We start from the raw sequence: 16,884 nt of genomic DNA on the forward strand, positions 1-16,884 counted from the left end.
TGTCGTTCTGCTGACTGGCTAGCACACAACAAAAGCTTTTCACTGTACCTCGGTACACGTGACAATTAAACTAAATTGTACTGAGTTCACACAGCCATATTCTTCTTCTTATCGAGTCCACACACAAGATTAGAAGTGGTTCAGCCAGAGCTGAACACACGTCTCGGCCTCTGCATACAATGGTGTCTGTCTTGTTGCTTCTTGCACTTCTTGTGCATGGTGGTGGTGGAAAGATAGGTGGAAGCAGGTCCTTAATAAGCCAAAATTCTCCCAGAAGGGGTTTCATCTCCCCAACATATCTATGATTTATTCCACTTTCCTCTCTTCTCTCTTTGTGAATCTGTGGAATTCTCAGCCACAGAAGGCAGTGGAGGCCAATTCAATGGATGTTTTCAAGAGAGAGCTAGATTTAGCTCCTTGGGCTGAGGGAATCAAGGGATATGGGGAGAAAGCAAGAACGGGATATTGAATTTGGATGATCACCCATGATCATATCGAATGGTGGTGCTGGCTTGAAGGGCCGAATGGCCTACTCCTGCACCTATTTTCTATATTTCTCTCTTCACTCTTTCCTTTTCCCCAGCTACCCAGAAGCACAAATTGGTTGTCACTGTTGTATCTGTAGCCTTACTGATGGCTGTTTTCAAACATAAGTGGCCATAATAACTGGCCAGGAATAACTGCAGAGACAAAACACAACATCAACTGGATGTGTCCCGGTTTCATGTTAACTCTGATCCCTGCCAAATGCCATGATAATTCAGACATTAAAAAGGCTTTCAGTCATCTTCTGCTTTCCAAAGAAAAAATCTCCGATATACCACAATTCCATGAAAGCCACAGACAGTCATTTTTATTGGCTAATTGATTCATCTCTAATTAGGTAGCATCATTGTAAAATTCAGGTTTGTTAGTAGGTAATAAAATGAGGCACTTTGGGAGTTTTTTTTTTTACATGATGAGCAGCTTGCTAGTGAACTCACCATGTTTACTGTTGTATTTTGGCTGGAAGTTTATCCAATGAGAGGATCAAGTCCTTAATTTTCACCACAGTAGCTTTCTACCAAGCGATGCAGCAAGGTGAAGGGCCTAGCAATTTAAAATTAACCGGAGCCAGGATAACAACTTGAGAGGGGGGGAAAAATGCCCCATGTCGACTGGGGATGGTGATTTTCGAATCACTGGGAATCATTGGGAGACTCATTACCTGGCGTCTGCAATGGCTGCAATTGCAAACATCGCCTGTCATCCGAGGACTTTCTTCCCCTGCAAATGTGCATTTTAAAATTTGCATTCGGATTCAAAATGTAACAGACCCCCCTCCCCTCCTCACCCACCACTCCAGAGAGGCAATCCCTTCACCCAGGTTGTTCCAAAATCTTGACACTTCTAACCCCACCTCCCCCCCCCCCCCCCCCCAAAGATCATCATGCAAGCCTTAATTGCAAATGTCTCAATTCAATCATTGCAAATGATGGCTTGCAACCAATTTGTCAGGAGGGGGAAAGAAAATAAAATAAATGGCATCTGAAGGGACCAACGGTAGATAAATCTGAGTGTTGTTTTTTTTTACTTCCCCTATCATCGCCCGCACTGGTGAGGAAGTCCATTATCAAATGTAGAACAAAAAAACATTTCTAACTTAACCTGCATCAGACACTTGCAGTCAACTGTAAATCATGAAGCTCTATTACACTGACGTACTTTTTTTTTTCTTGTTTTGGGGGGGAATATACAACTCATTAAAAATGAAAGACAGACCGAAGCCGCGCATATTGTCTTCTGCTTATTAGTCTCCTTGCTATTTCATCATTTGCAAAATTCATATTTGTTGAACAAGAAGGGCAGAAACAATGAGAAATCAATCTTTCTTTTTTTTTTTTTTTGCTTGGCCAGATAAACACAAGACACACAGAGACAGAAAATAGAAAGGAGCCTTCCCGACGGTGATTGATGACTGAAGTAAATGTGTCAGAATGGTATTATGCAAATTACCGAAGCAACCAACCATTTCGCAGATGATTACAGTGGATGCAAACATTGTTTCTGTCCCCAGACGCCCATTCCTTGTTATTTCCCTTCCCTTGAACTACCCTGGGGTGGATTTCTTCTGACCTGGAGCCCATGAAAAAAGCAACACCAGGGACAAGTTGAAAGTTAGGAGACATCTGTTACATTTCCCCCCAGCAACTACCTGCCTGATATCCACCTTCCAGACACTCACCACAACGGCAATCGAAGTGAAGTCACGTATTTTTCTTCGTCGCGTTATTGAATACCCCCTCCCACCACCAAAAACACACACACACACACACACACATCCCCTCTTCGGGACCGATCCTCTAACAACCGCCGAGCATCCAAGGAAATAAAAACCGGCATGGTTGCACGCTTCCCCAGTCAATTTATCAGGAAAGGGGAAAAAAAAAGATTATTTAATGATTAAGTAGATTTACTTTTTAATCTTTTCTGATGCCAGTCTAAAATTGCCTGAGATAACATCGTCCTCATCCCTAGACGCCACGCTGGTAACATAATCCATTGAAAGCTAAATCTATCACAGGGTTTCCCTACTTGCCTACATACAGTCTGAAATCTTCAGTCTGGCTGCACAGTTCTTGTTAGACTTTGTGTCTTCTTTTTCCTTTCATCATTCATCCTTCAGTTCTTTCTCACTCTTTATCCCCCCCTTCATTCGGCAGCTCCATTTGTTTGGCCACCTCCAATCACCCCTTTTCCTCCTCTCCCCCGTTTTTCTAGCGTTCATCCATTATCCAGCAACGCACCCCTCTCTCCTTCCTGCCTCTTCAGTTCTTAAATATTTTTTGCTGGTTTTAATTTGGTCTCTCTCATCCCATTTGCTCTAAAGATTTTATTAAGTGTTAGTCTCTGCACCACATGTCCCTCTCTTCCTTTTCCATCCATCTCAATGCTCTGAATTTCTTCCCTTTTACCTCCCTGTTTACAAAAAGAGAGCAGAGAGCTGAGAGCCCACCTCCAGTTGGAATATTTTGGAGGACCAAGTAACCAAGAACCAAGAAGACCATGCGATATTTCCTGCTAACCTCTGCCACGGTTCATAAGTTCATAAGCGCTAGGAGTAGAATTCGGCCATTCGACTCATCGAGTCTACTCCGCCATTCGGTCATGGCTGATCCATCTCTCCCTCCTAACCCCATTCTCCTGCCTTCTCCCCATAACCTCTGACACCTGTACTAATCAAGAATCTATCTGTTCAAGAAGGAACTGCAGATGCTGGAAGATCGAAGGTACACAAAATTGCTGGAGAAACTCAGCGGGTGCAGCAGCATCTATGGAGCGAAGAAAATAGGCGACGTTTCGGGCCAAAACCCTTCTTCAGACTGATGGGGGGTGGGAGGGGAGAAGGAAGGAAAAAGGGGAGGAGGAGGAGCCCGAGGGCAGGGGGATGGGAGGAGACAGCTCGAGGGTTAAGGAAGGGGAGGAGACAGCAAGGGCTGGCAAAATTAGGAGAATTCAACATTCATGCCATCAGGATGCAAGCTGCCCAGGCGGAATATGAGGTGCTGTTCCTCCAATTTCCGGTGTTGCTCACTCTGGCAATGGAGGAGACCCAGGACCGAGAGTTTGGATTGGGAATGGGAGGGGGAGTTGAAGTGCTGAGCCACAGGGAGTTCAGGTAGGTTATTACGGACTGAGCGGAGGTGTTCGGCGAAACGATCGCCCAACCGCTGCTTAGTCTCCCCGATGTAAATCAGCTGACATCTAGAGCAGCGGATGCAGTAGATGAGGTTGGAGGAGATACAGGTGAATCTTTGTCGCACCTGGAACGACTGCTTGGGTCCTTGAATGGAGTCGAGGGAGAGGTGAAGGGACAGGTGTCTACTCCCATCCCCCCGCCCTCGGGCTCCTCCTCCTCCCCTTTTTCCTCCCTTCTCCCCTCCCACCCCCCATCAGTCTGAAGAAGGGTTTCGGCCCGAAACGTCACCTATTTTCTTCGCTCCATAGATGCTGCTGCACCCGCTGAGTTTCTCCAGCAATTTTATGTACCCAGGAATCTATCTGTCTCTGCCTTAAATATATCCACTGACCTGGTCTCCAAAGCCGTCTGTGGCAAAGAATTCCGCAGATTCACCACCCTCTGACTAAATAAATTCTTCCTCATCTTCTTCCTAAAGGAATGACCTTCAATTCTGAGGCTCTGACCTCTGGTCCTAGCCTAGACTCTCCCACTAGTGGAAACATCCTCTCCACATCCACTCTATCCAAGCCTTTCACAATTCTGCATGTTTTGCTGAGGACTCCCCTCATTCTTCTAAACCCCAGCAAGCGCAGGCCCAGTGCCGACAAACGCTCACCATTTGTTAATCTCCTAATTCCTGGGATCTTTCACCCCAAGACTGTCAGGCCTTCCTCCGTAATCCTCCCTTGAGCAAGACTTAGAGTAATAGAATCATAGAGTGATGCAGTGTGGAAACAGGCCCTTCGGCCCAACTTGCCCACACTGGCCAACATGTCCCACCTGCCTACCATATCCCTCCACACTTGTCCTATCCATTTACCTGTGTAACTGTTTCTTAAACATTTGGATAGTCCCAGACTCAACTACCTCCTCTGGCAGCTTGCACCATACACCCACCACCCTTTGTGTGAAAATGTTACCCCTCAGATTCTTATTCAATCTTTCCCCCTTCACCTTGAGCCATTGTCAACTGGTCCTCCATTCCCCTAAGCTGGGCAAGAGATTCTGTGCATCTAAATCCTTTAGTTTAAATCCTTTGCCTTTTGTATTGATCCCATTAAAGTGGCTCTGAGATAACTGAAGTTAAAGGGCCAGGAAGAGTCACTCATCACTTCCCAGGCCTTGTCCTGCCCTGACTCATCTTATTTTGCCGTTCTCCACCTATAATATTTTTGTCTTGATTATATAATTGCGAAGGCAACATAATTTTGTTCAGACCGAAATGTCTGAATGACAATAAAGGAATCTAATCTAATCTAATCTAATCTAATAATATTATCTGAATTTATTGGACGTCAGGCAAAACAAAGCATTTCAATGCACCATGGTACACGTGACAATAGTAAACCTAAATCCAAATAGGAGCTTGATTGTGCCGACTTCAAAGCCTCTTCAAAACCTCCACGTCTTTCCTGAAATGGGGACGACCAGAACCGCGCATGATGCCGATCAAATATATAGCCCCAGCAAAATGTTGTGAAGAAGCAACATGACTTCCTGATTCTTATACTCAACGACCCGACTGATGGAGGCAAGCGTACCATACACCTTTTTCTACCACTATATCTGTTTTTGTTGCTACAGGTACTTTCAGGGAGCTAGATAGACACAAAATACTGGAGTCACTCAGCGGGACAGGCAGCATTTCTGGATAGAAGGAATGGGTGACGTCTCTTGTCGAGACCCTTCTTCAGACCGAGAGTCAGGGGAGAGGGAGACACGGAGATAAGGAAGGGTGAGGTGTGAAAACGAGACATCAAAAGAGATGCGGATCAAAGAACATGTAGATCGTTGTTAGCTTGGAGAAGGTGGCTGCCAAGCAAACAGAGATGATATGTAATTATGGGGACTGTCAGACTGGTCGGTGATCTGGGAAAGGAGAGGGATGGAGAAAGGGGGAAGGCAAGGGTTACTTGATGTTAGAAAAGTCAATGTTCATACTGCTGGGGTGTACGCTGCTCAAGCGAAATATGAGGTGCTGTTCCTCCAATTTGCTCCGGGCTTCACTCTGGCAATGGAGGAGGCCCAGGACAGAAAGGTCAGTGTGGGAATGGGGGGGAGGGGGGGGGGGGGGGACGACTTAAAGTGTTCCTTTCAGCGGGCCATGGACTTGGATCCCATGTTTCTATATCAATGCCGTTAGGAGTCCTGCCTTTTACGGAATTATTTCCTCTTACAGTTGATTTCACAAAGTGCAACAACTCACACCTGCCCGATATACTGGCAGTATTTACTCCACCTGTCATTTCTTCACCCATACCTATACTTGATCCGTGCCCTGCTGCATCCTTTCATAGTCTTCTTCACTGTCTGCAACTCAACCAATTATTGTGTTGTCTGCAAACTAACTAACCGATGCATCCCACTCATGAGAACAGTTTTTGCTTTATGCTTGAAAAACAAAAAAAATTCAACTATATTAATAAATATGTTATTAAAAAAACGGAATAAAAATAAATTGAACTGGAAGCATAGAAAATGACTAGGTACAAATGGTAAAGTAAAAATAACTTAACTATTTAAATCCCAAGCACCACTGGAATCTATTGTGTTTCCTGGATTTGAGACTGTAAAACTGCGCAGGGCCAGGAATTTATTCTCCAGTTTAATGATGGGAATCCCAGAAAAAACAGGCACTCCGAAGCATTCTGTTAAATTCAGCCAACCAAGGGCCATGGTGGCGCAGCAGTAGAGTTGCTGCCTTACAGCGCTTGCAGTGCCAGAGACCCGGGTTCGATCCCGACTACGGTTACTGTCTGTACGGGGTTTGTACGTACTCCTCGTGACCCGCGTGTGGGGTTTCTCCGAGATCTTCGGTTTCCTCCCACACTCCAAAGACGTACAGGTATGTAGGTTAATTGGCTTGGCGGGGAATGTGTAAATTGTCCCCAGTGTGTGTAGGATAGTGTTCATGTGAGGAGATCGCAGGTCGGCGTGGATACGGTGGGCCGAAGGGCCTGTTTCCACGCTATATCTCTAAACTAAACTAAACTGCCCATAAGTCCTGGACATTTGCGTCCCCTTTGCTAATGGAGAGAGGATTCAGACATCAAAGGTTCAAAGGGACTTGGGAGTGCTGGTGCAGGATTCCCTAAAGGCACATTTGCAGGTTGAGTGGGTAGTGAAGGACTAGTATGCTTATCTCTATATTGCCAACATATTTTTTTTAAACAGATACCCACATCACTCATGCCATTGATAAATGTCAGCAGTAATTGCAAAATTATATTTCAAAGTAAATATATGTGTGAAGCCCCTGTTATCATAACTTTAAATGCAACATGTATCAAGTCCCCTGGTGTTTATTCTGTTCCACAGTGGTTACTGTGGAAGGGATGTTGCTGCTTTTGAAGCTGGGCACCATTTTATTAGTACTCTGCACTGTCTACACACTGACCGGTGACCAAACTGAGTACAGAATGGTGGCATTTGAGGATCAGGCCGACCTGTTTCAACAGCTGGATTTGACCAGCACTTGGCAAGGCAGCTAGAAGGGGGAGCAGTGGAAGAGGTAATGCTTTCAGAGGTGGGAAGTTTCCAGGATTTTTTTTTTATCAGTCAGAGGATGATGAATCTGTGGAATTCATTGCCACAGAAGTCAGTGGATATTTTTTTTAAATTCAGAGATAGACAGATTCTTAATTAGTACGGGTATTAGGGGTTATGGTTCTTGGTCCTCCAAAATATTCCAAATGGAATTTAAACTGGAGGTGGTGAAGGGTGGACTTAAGCAAAAAAGGATTCTTGGAGAAGGAGAGCTACCTTAAATGTAGTTGCGTCTGGTTGGGTAACAATGGTAGGGTGAAGACTATTCCATGCTTTAATTGTGTGGGGTAGAATGAATTGCTGTACACATCTGTCCTGGTAGCTGGTATCTCAAATTGGATCGAATGCCCTCGTCGGCTCCGAATAGGTTTGCTGTAGGTTTTTTTTTAATTTATTTTTTATTTATGGGCGCCTTTCAAGAGTCTCAAGGACACCTTAGAAAAATTTAGCAGGTAGAGGAGGAAAAACATGTAAGGGGAATGAAATAAATAGTAGAGGCATGACTAGTACACAAAGTAAAGACAGAATTCAATTCAAAAGGTTTGGTAAACTATGTCAAGCTGAACATTTAACATTTTGTAAAAACAGGTCAAACGGCGAGCTCTATGTCTGTCTTGTAGAGGGTTCCACCCCAGTGAATTCAGAACACCTCCAGTTGACTGAGGAGTAGACCAGCACTGATATCAACTCATGGAGAACATGGTTCGATTTATCATTGATGGAAATTTATATGTTTCAGGGTGGATGCTTCCAACATGAGTTCATGAATATAATCCCAGAGTAAACTTCATGGGAATACTTGTGTCGGAAGGATCTGCAGATGCTGATTTATACCGAAGATAGGAAACAAAGTGCTGGAGTAACTCAGTGGGTCAGGCAGCATCTCTGGAGAAAAAGAATAGGTGACATTTCAGGTCAGAGCCCCTCTTCAGACACAGTTACTCTAGCAGAAGTTCATAAGTTCATAAGTCATAGGAGTAGAATTAGGTCATTTGGGCCATTCAGTCTACTCTGCCAATCACTCAAGGTTTGTCTATCTTTCCCACTTAGCCCCATTCTCCTGCCTTCTCCCCATAGCTCCTGACACCCGTACTAATCAAGTATCTGCTAATCTCAGCTTTAGGTTTACCTTAGAACAGGCTACCACAGTCTTTTCTTAACAATCAATTCCTCAGATTCACTACCCTCTGACTAAAGAACGTTGTGCCTTTCATGGGAAAGTGCGTACAATATCAAAACCTTTGGGTTTACATGGCCCCCAAAATATTCATCAGTTATAGCTAATAGCTAATAATGATTTCAATTGAATTCCCATAATGTGGAATGGCAACATTTGTCAGTATTTTCATTCATGTCCTGAGCTGCATTTAACCTCCAAACCTGTCCTTTCATGAGGAACCTGAGGGGCAACTTTTTCACACAATGGGTGATGGATGAACTACTGTGTTTTTATGTAGTTTTTGTTATTTTTTGTTGGGGTGTGTGTGTGGGGGGGGGGGGGGGGGTGGGGTGGGAGGGGAACTTTTTAAATCTCTCCCTGCACGGGAGACCCGACCTTTTCTCGTCGGGTTTCCGTTGTCGTTGGGGCCGCAACGAGGAGCGGCCTCCAACAGGAAGAGACCGGGGACTCTGGTGCTACGACTCACCGTCACCGTCGCGGGGCTGGCCGAGTCCGGAGCGGGTGGAGTGGTGGAGGAGCGCTGCTGCTGCTGCTGCTGCTGCTGCGGCCCGACCGGAGAGTCGGGGGCTCCAACGGCAGGTCTGTGGACGGCGGCACCGGGAGCCCGCGGGTCCCTGGAGGGAGACCGCTTTTCAGGGCTCTCGCAACGGCGACTTCCCCCGCCCGAGTTGCGGGGTTGAAGAGCTCCTGGAGCGGGGCCTACATCACTGCCCCGCGCGGCTTGGAATGACCGCGGGACTCTGCGAGCGCACACCGGGGGCTCCAACACCAAGACCCGGTGTGCAACCTTGCACCACCCGGCGTGGCTTTAATGGCCGCGGGACAATCGCCATCGCCAGCCGGGGGCTTTGACTTTGACTCTGACATCGGGGGGCGGAGAGTGCAGTGGGGAGATAAGTTTATTTGGCCTTCCATCACAGCGATGTGATGGATGTTTATGTAAATTATGTTGTGTCTTGGGTCTATGTGTTTGTAATGTATGGCTGCAGAAACGGCATTTCGTTTGGACCTCAAGGGGTCCAAATGACAATTAAATGTATCTTGTATCTTGTATCTTGGATGTATGGAATGAGTTTCCAGACAAAGTAGTTGTGGCTTATACAATATCAACATTTAACAGTCATTTGGACAGGAATATGATAAGGAATGGTTTTGAGGGAAATGGGCCAAACCCAGGAAATGAGATGAGTTGAGATGGGGATAGACACAAAATGCAGGAGTAACTCAACGGAACAGGCAGCATATCTGGAGAAATCTAATGGGTGACGTTTTGGGTCGAGACCCTTCTTCAGACTGAGAGTCAGGAGAGAGGGAGACAGAGATATGGTGAGGTGTGATAATGACAGATCAAAGGGGACGAAGATCATGGAAAAATGTAGAATGGTTCATTAAGAATGGTTAAGGAGGAACATGGGCGTGTTTCTTGCTCTGTGACTCTATAATTCCATGCAAGGATTTGTTTTTCCTAAGCTGGGTATATTATTAACAAGAACTCTAGTATTAACAGGCTGATTCAAGCAGTGCTGTGATTGCTGACTGTTTTAGCACTATGGGAATCTAATTCAACCTTAGACATGTGGGGGCTGAAATCACACCAGGCAATATTAATAATGAATGCGTTGATGTACCTGTGTGAAATGCTTGTTTTTATATTTTGACAGAATTGATAACCCGTTGTAATGAATGAGGTTAGGGCCTTTGTTAAAATAACCGGACTTAAGAAATTCATCTGAACCCACTGACACATGTTACTAATATCAGGCACTGCACCTTCAACCCCTCAGACTCGATGACTATTATCAATTTTTTACAGAAGCCAGATTCAGAGCACCACAGTCAGCTCCTCTGAATAGTGCATAGAATTCCCCAACAAAGGATTCGTCTTGAACAGGAATTAGTGTTATCAGCAATTCACCTTTTCATTGTTACCAAGAATTCTAACCTTGTTGGATTGATTTTCCACTAGTCTCTGGCAATTTGCTTCCAAGTCAAGAGCCTGCAAAAGCAATGGTGCTCACAATGCAATTCACGGAGCCAATGTAACTCACCTTCCCTTCTCTCTTGGTGTTGGTGGCCCTCCTACACACATGGTGACATGCGGGGTTTCGATTATGGGTTGATGGCGACTCAACTCAGACCAAGTGATCTGAAGAAGGGTCTCGGCCCACTCCTTCTCTCCAGGGATGCTGCCTCACCCGCTGAGTTACTCCAGCATTTTGCGTCTACCTTCGATTTAATCCAGCATTTGCAGTTCTTTCTTACTCGGATCAAGTGATGCCGTCTCCTTCCCTGTCTTCACTTTGGAGATACGGCACAGGATGGAGGCCTTAGGCCCACCGAGTCTGCGCCGACCAGTGACCAGTCCTTACACTGGCACCATCGTTGCACACCAGGGACAATTTACAATTTTTACTGGAGCCAATTAACCTACAAAACTGTACGTCTTTGGAGCGTGGGAGGAAACTGGAGCACTTGGGGGAAGCCCACGAAATAGTGAAAACTTTGTTTGCGTGCTATCCAGGGCTATTTAGGCAAATCATACCATACATGAGTACACAGGGTAGTGTTAAATGAGAAAAGAAAAGTGCAGTGCATTGGTTTATTTTTTATTTTTTAGTTTTAGAGATATAGCGTGGAAACAGGCCCTTTGGTCCACTGAGTTCACGCTGACCAACGATCACCTGGGCACATTAATTCAATCCTCCACCCTAAGGACAATTTACAGAAGCCAATTGGACTACAAACCTGTACGTCTTTGGAATGTGGGAGGAAACTAGAGCATCTAGGGAAAACACAAGGAGAACTTGCAAACTCCACACAGACAGCACCTGTAGTCAGGATCGAACCTGGGTCCCTGGCCCTGTAAGGCAGCAATTCTACCTCTGCGCCACCATGCCATTGTCAGCAATAGGTGATATTGAATTAATGTATAAAGGTGATCATAGAAACATAGAAACATAGAAATTAGGTGCAGGAGTAGGCCATTCGGCCCTTCGAGCCTGCACCGCCATTCAATATGATCATGGCTGATCATCCAACTCAGTATCCCGTACCTGCCTTCTCTCCATACCCTCTGATCCCCTTAGCCACAAGGGCCACATCTAACTCCCTCTTAAATATAGCATTGGTCAGCGTGAGCTCAGTGGGCCAAAGGGCCTGTTTCCACGCTAAATCTCTAAAACTAAAAACTAAAACTATATACTGCACTTTTATTTCCTGTTCTCTTTTAGAACAACCTTCTGTACTCATGGTGGTATGATTTGCCTAAATAGCCCTGGATAGGACGCAAACAACGTTTTCACTGTGTGGTGGATTTCCCCCGGGTGCTCCGGTTTCTTCCCACGCTCCAAAGACGTGCAGGTTTCCAGGTTAATTGCCTTTGGTAAAATCCTAAATTGACCCTTGTGTGTAGGATATTGCTCGTGCACGGGGATTGCTGGTCCCTGCGGACTCGGTGGGCCGAGTAGCCTGTTTCCACGCTGTATCTCAAAACTCTAAAGTTTAAAGCCTAAATAGACAATAGGTCCATTCGGCCCTTCGAGCCAGCACTGCTGTAAATCTCAGTTCTACTGACAATAATAATAAATCAAATGAAACCCTTGCGTTTATGCACTGCCATCCTCAAGTTCAACAGTTCCCAAAGGCTTTTGAGGCAATTTACCCACTTTTTAAAGAATACTTGCCACTGTAATTGGGAAATGTGACTGCGACTATTCTTTTTATTTATTTTTATTTTATTAGAAGTAAGTACAATAATATGGTGCCGTAGATACCCACAGTATATATTGACATGTTACATTTCATGTACAGCTTCTTATTTTTTATTTTTTTATTTTAACAGTAAATAGGAGACAGAAATAGAATAGAAAAGACATAGAGAGGTGTGTGATACCGAAAGGTGAGAAAAAGGAAAGGAGGAAAGAAAGAAAGAAAATAGAAAGAAAAGAAAAAAGAGGTAAAAAGCAGAGGAATAAAGGAGGGATAGCTATTTATTATTCTTGACCACCATTCACCCAATCCTGAGACGGATCATTTCTATGTCTGTGTTGCTTGTAAGAAGTCGACAAATGGACTGCGACTATTCAAGCAGCATGTTTTAATAATCCAATGAAAGTCACGTTTCTTCAACCAGGTTGGCGCGGAGATGATTCAATGATTCAATTCAACGATACTTTATTGTCACGTGTACCTGGGTCCAGTGAACGCCTTTGCGTTTGTAGACCATACACAAGAGTAACCACATATCTGGTGCTAACTAAGTTACAGAATAATTCATTAGAGTGCCGGTGATCCCTCAATTTTCTTGATGATCCCTCCATCCCCCCCATTAAGGGTCCTTCTTTGTTTTTGGCAGCCCCCCTCTTCCCACACCCGGACCCTCCTTGTTATCGGTGGCCCCTCGACCCCATGCCGGGACCCTCGTTGTTCTCTGCGGCCTGTCCTCGGCCCAACTGCATTGCGCAGTGATGAGCGAGCTCCTGCAGACAAGGTTAAAATCCACTAGTTTCCACTAGTGGGAGAGTCTAGGGGCAGACGTCATAGCCACAGAATTAAAGGATGTTCATTTAGGAAGGAGATGAGAAGGAAGTTCTTTAGTCTGAGGGTGGTGAATCTGTGGAATTCTTTGCCACAGAAGGCTGTCAATGGATATTTTTAAGACAGCGACAGATGGATTCATGATTCGTACGGGTGGGGTGGAAGATTGCAACCTTCAAGTGGTCCGCCCTGTTTCGACAAATGCAATCAACCTGGTGTGCACAATCAAATAAGATCAAATAGAACATGTTGTCCTACAACTTTAGGCTGTGCACGCCATATGCAAGAAGAAGATTAGTACGGGTGTCAGAGGTTATGGGGAGAAGGCAGGAGAATGGGGTTGAGGGGGAGAGATAGTTCAGCCATGATTGAATGGCGGAGTAGAATTGATGGGCTGAATGGCCTAATTCTGCTCCCATGCCTTATGAACCTATGAACCTATAGAAACATAGAAACATAGAAACATAGAAATTAGGTGCAGGAGTAGGCCATTCGGCCCTTCGAGCCTGCACCGCCATTCAATATGATCATGGCTGATCATCCAACTCAGTATCCCGTACCTGCCTTCTCTCCATACCCCCTGATCCCCTTAGACACAAGGGCCACATCTAACTCCCTCTTAAATATAGCCAATGAACTGGCCTCGACTACCCTCTGCGGCAGAGAGTTCCAGAGATTCACCACTCTCCGTGTGAAAAATGTTCTTCTCATCTTGGTTTTAAAGGATTTCCCCCTTATCCTTAAGCTGTGACCCCTTGTCCTGGACTTCCCTAACATCGGGAACAATCTTTCTGCATCTAGCCTGTCCAACCCCTTAAGAATTTTGTAAGTTTCTATAAGATCCCCTCTCAATCTCCTAAATTCTATAGAGTATAAACCAAGTCTATCCAGTCTTTCTTCATAAGACAGTCCTGACATCCCAGGAATCAGTCTGGTGAACTGTCTCTGCACTCCCTCTATGGCAATAATGTCCTTCCTCAGATTTATGAAGATCCATCCACCCCAGGCAGAAGCAGCTTATGACCTTCGCATCTACCCTGACTATGAACAACACAACAAGGACTTGTAAAGCACTTGGATCGCCAGAGGAGAAAAAAAAACACCTCGTTGACAGTGTTTTGTTGGAAAGTGTAGCACAGACAGAGACCCATGTCAGTGGCTCCCAGGTGAGACACAACAACCCCCTCCCCTCCTCAATGCCAAACAAGGCAGGCAGCTGTGTGGGACCATGTTCACCCAGCAGAGGTAATGGAGCCCAACACCTCTGAGTATACTGCTCGTATTTTCACCAGGAATCTGAAAGACATCCATCCATCGTCACTTTTCTGATGAACAGTATTCAGTAATGAATCAAAACATTCATTTGTTCAAGTTTCCACCATCCCAGCAGAAGAGGAGAACTCATGGCCAGGTAATCCCAGTTATTTGTCGAAGATGGTCCAATGGGAATGGCCCAGAGTGCAACATTGTCGGCATGGACGATGTGTATTAGTTTAATTTTTGTTTTGTTTAGCGACAGAGGGCGGAACAGGCCCTTTGCCCACCGAGTCCGGGCTGACCAGCGATCCCCGCACTGTAACACTGCCCTACACACACTGGGGATAATTTACACCGAAACCAAGCCAATTAACATACAATCATGCAGGTCTTTGGAGAAAACCGAAGATCTCCGAGAAAACCCACGCGGTCACGGGGAGAACGTACAAGCTCTGTACAGACAAGCACCCGTACCTGGGTCACTGGTGCCCCAAATGCTGTAAGGCAGCAATTCTACCGCTGTGCCACTGTACAGCCCGTATTGAAAGGCCTAATCCTATGACCCTATTGCAACAGTAATGAGACATATCACTTCCAAGGTGTAAGAATCGGTGAACAACACATGATTTTGTCAAATGATCCTGCAGGACATTGCATGCACTAAAAAAGCACAATGCACTGGAGTAACTCAGCAGGTCAGTCGGCATCTCAGGAAAACATGGATCGGTGACGTTTTGGGTCGGGACCCTTCTTCAGACACCTATCCATGTTCTCCAGAGATGCAGCCTGACCCGTTGAGTTACTCCAGCACTTTGCGCCTTTTTTTAAATAAACTGGCATCTGCAGTTCGTTGATTCTGCTTCTTGTGTGCACACCTGCATTCATCGTTTGAAAGCAGGAGTTAAAGGAATTGCGATAGTTGTCAGGATTATCACAGTAAGCGATTCAGATTGAATCTTTTTTTAAGTATTATTCCCTCGGAGGATGTGAATATCCAGGGCAATGCTAGTCTTTGTATTGAAATGAAGAATGCATCATCATAGATGAGCGGTATGATCTAATAGTCTTGGCTCCACCATGGTGACATCATATATTCTCTGATATAGAATATTGGTCGCAATTCTAGTCATCAGGAGAGGCCTAGAAATTCTTTAAATATTTCTCCATTGACCCACACACATAGTGGGTATAGTGCTTCATACCGACTTAGTTTAGTTTAGAGAAACAGTGTGGAAACATTCCCTTCGGCTCACCGAGTCTGCACCGACATATGATTCCCACACACTTGGGAAAATTGACATTCAGACCAAGCCAATTTACCTACAAACCTGTGCGTCATTGGAGTGTGGGAGGAAACCCAAGATCTTGGAGAAAACCCACGCAGGTCACGGGAAGAACGTACAGACTCCATGCAGCCAAGCACCCGTAGTCAGGATTGAACCCGGGTCTCTGGTGCTGTAAGGCAGCAACTGTAAGGCTGAGCCACCATGTTGCCCTATGTATGATCCAATGTATTTCCCAGACACAAACTTTAATTTAGAGATAAATCATGGAGACCGGCCTTTCTGCCCATCGAGTCAATAGACAATAGACAATAGGTGCAGGAGTAGGCCATTCAGCCCTTCGAGCCAGCACCGCCCTTGCTGACCATTCGCACTAGTTCTATGTTATCCCCCTTTTGCATCCTACACACCAGGGGCAATTTACAGAAGCCATTTAAACTACAAACCAGAATGACTTTGGAATGTGGGAGGAAGCCGGAGCATCCGGAAGAAACCCATACAGTCACACGGAAAACATGCAAACTCCACACAGACAGCACCCGAGGTCAGGACCGGAACCCAGGTCCCAGGTGCTGTGGGGAAGCAGCTCTACTGCTGCGCCACTGGGCCACCCCTCTTACTTAGTAACAGTAAACAAAGGGAATCACCCAGGTACAGTGACATTTATGCCAATTCCTTCTCCACTATTGAAAGCAGATAGAGATATGTGAATGGGAAGGGGTGAGAGGGCCGTGGCACAAATGCAAGCAAACGGGATAAATGCAGGCAAGCCCAGAATGCCACGTTTGGTCAGAATAGACAAAGTGGACCAAAGGGTCTGTTTCCATGCTGTACAGCACTGTGACTCTATAAGTCTGCGACTCTATAAGTAAATTGGCACATCAGTTCTAATGTGTAAGAATTGATGATTGACACGTGATTTTGTCATATGTTCTGGCCTATTAATTAACGAACCTACAGCTAATAGAATTATGTGCTATCAAGTACTTCTATTCAAACACCAAACCTCTCTTGGGGTCCAGATGATTCAGCAGCTAAATGTACCCCAGGGACGTGGATTTGAAAGTAATCCAGTCACTCCATATCAGTGGTAAGGGTTTTAAATAAACTCACTTTGCGCCATTTCAACCCAGATTATCAATAAGGACATGTTATAGATTTAATTATTTGACAAAGCCCCAAAAAAAACCAAACGACACACATATATATAAACAAATGTTTACAACGTCATAGTTCAACAGTGGCTATGCCGAAAAGGAGGGCCACTTTAAACCCTTGGAGATTTTTTTTAGACTTTAAAATTTAAACAGCGTGGAAACAGGCCCTTCGGCCCACTGATTCCCCGCCGACCAGCAGTCACC

The sequence above is a fragment of the Leucoraja erinacea genome, chromosome 9, assembly GCF_028641065.1.
Source record: "Leucoraja erinacea ecotype New England chromosome 9, Leri_hhj_1, whole genome shotgun sequence".
Lineage (NCBI taxonomy): Eukaryota > Metazoa > Chordata > Chondrichthyes > Rajiformes > Rajidae > Leucoraja > Leucoraja erinaceus.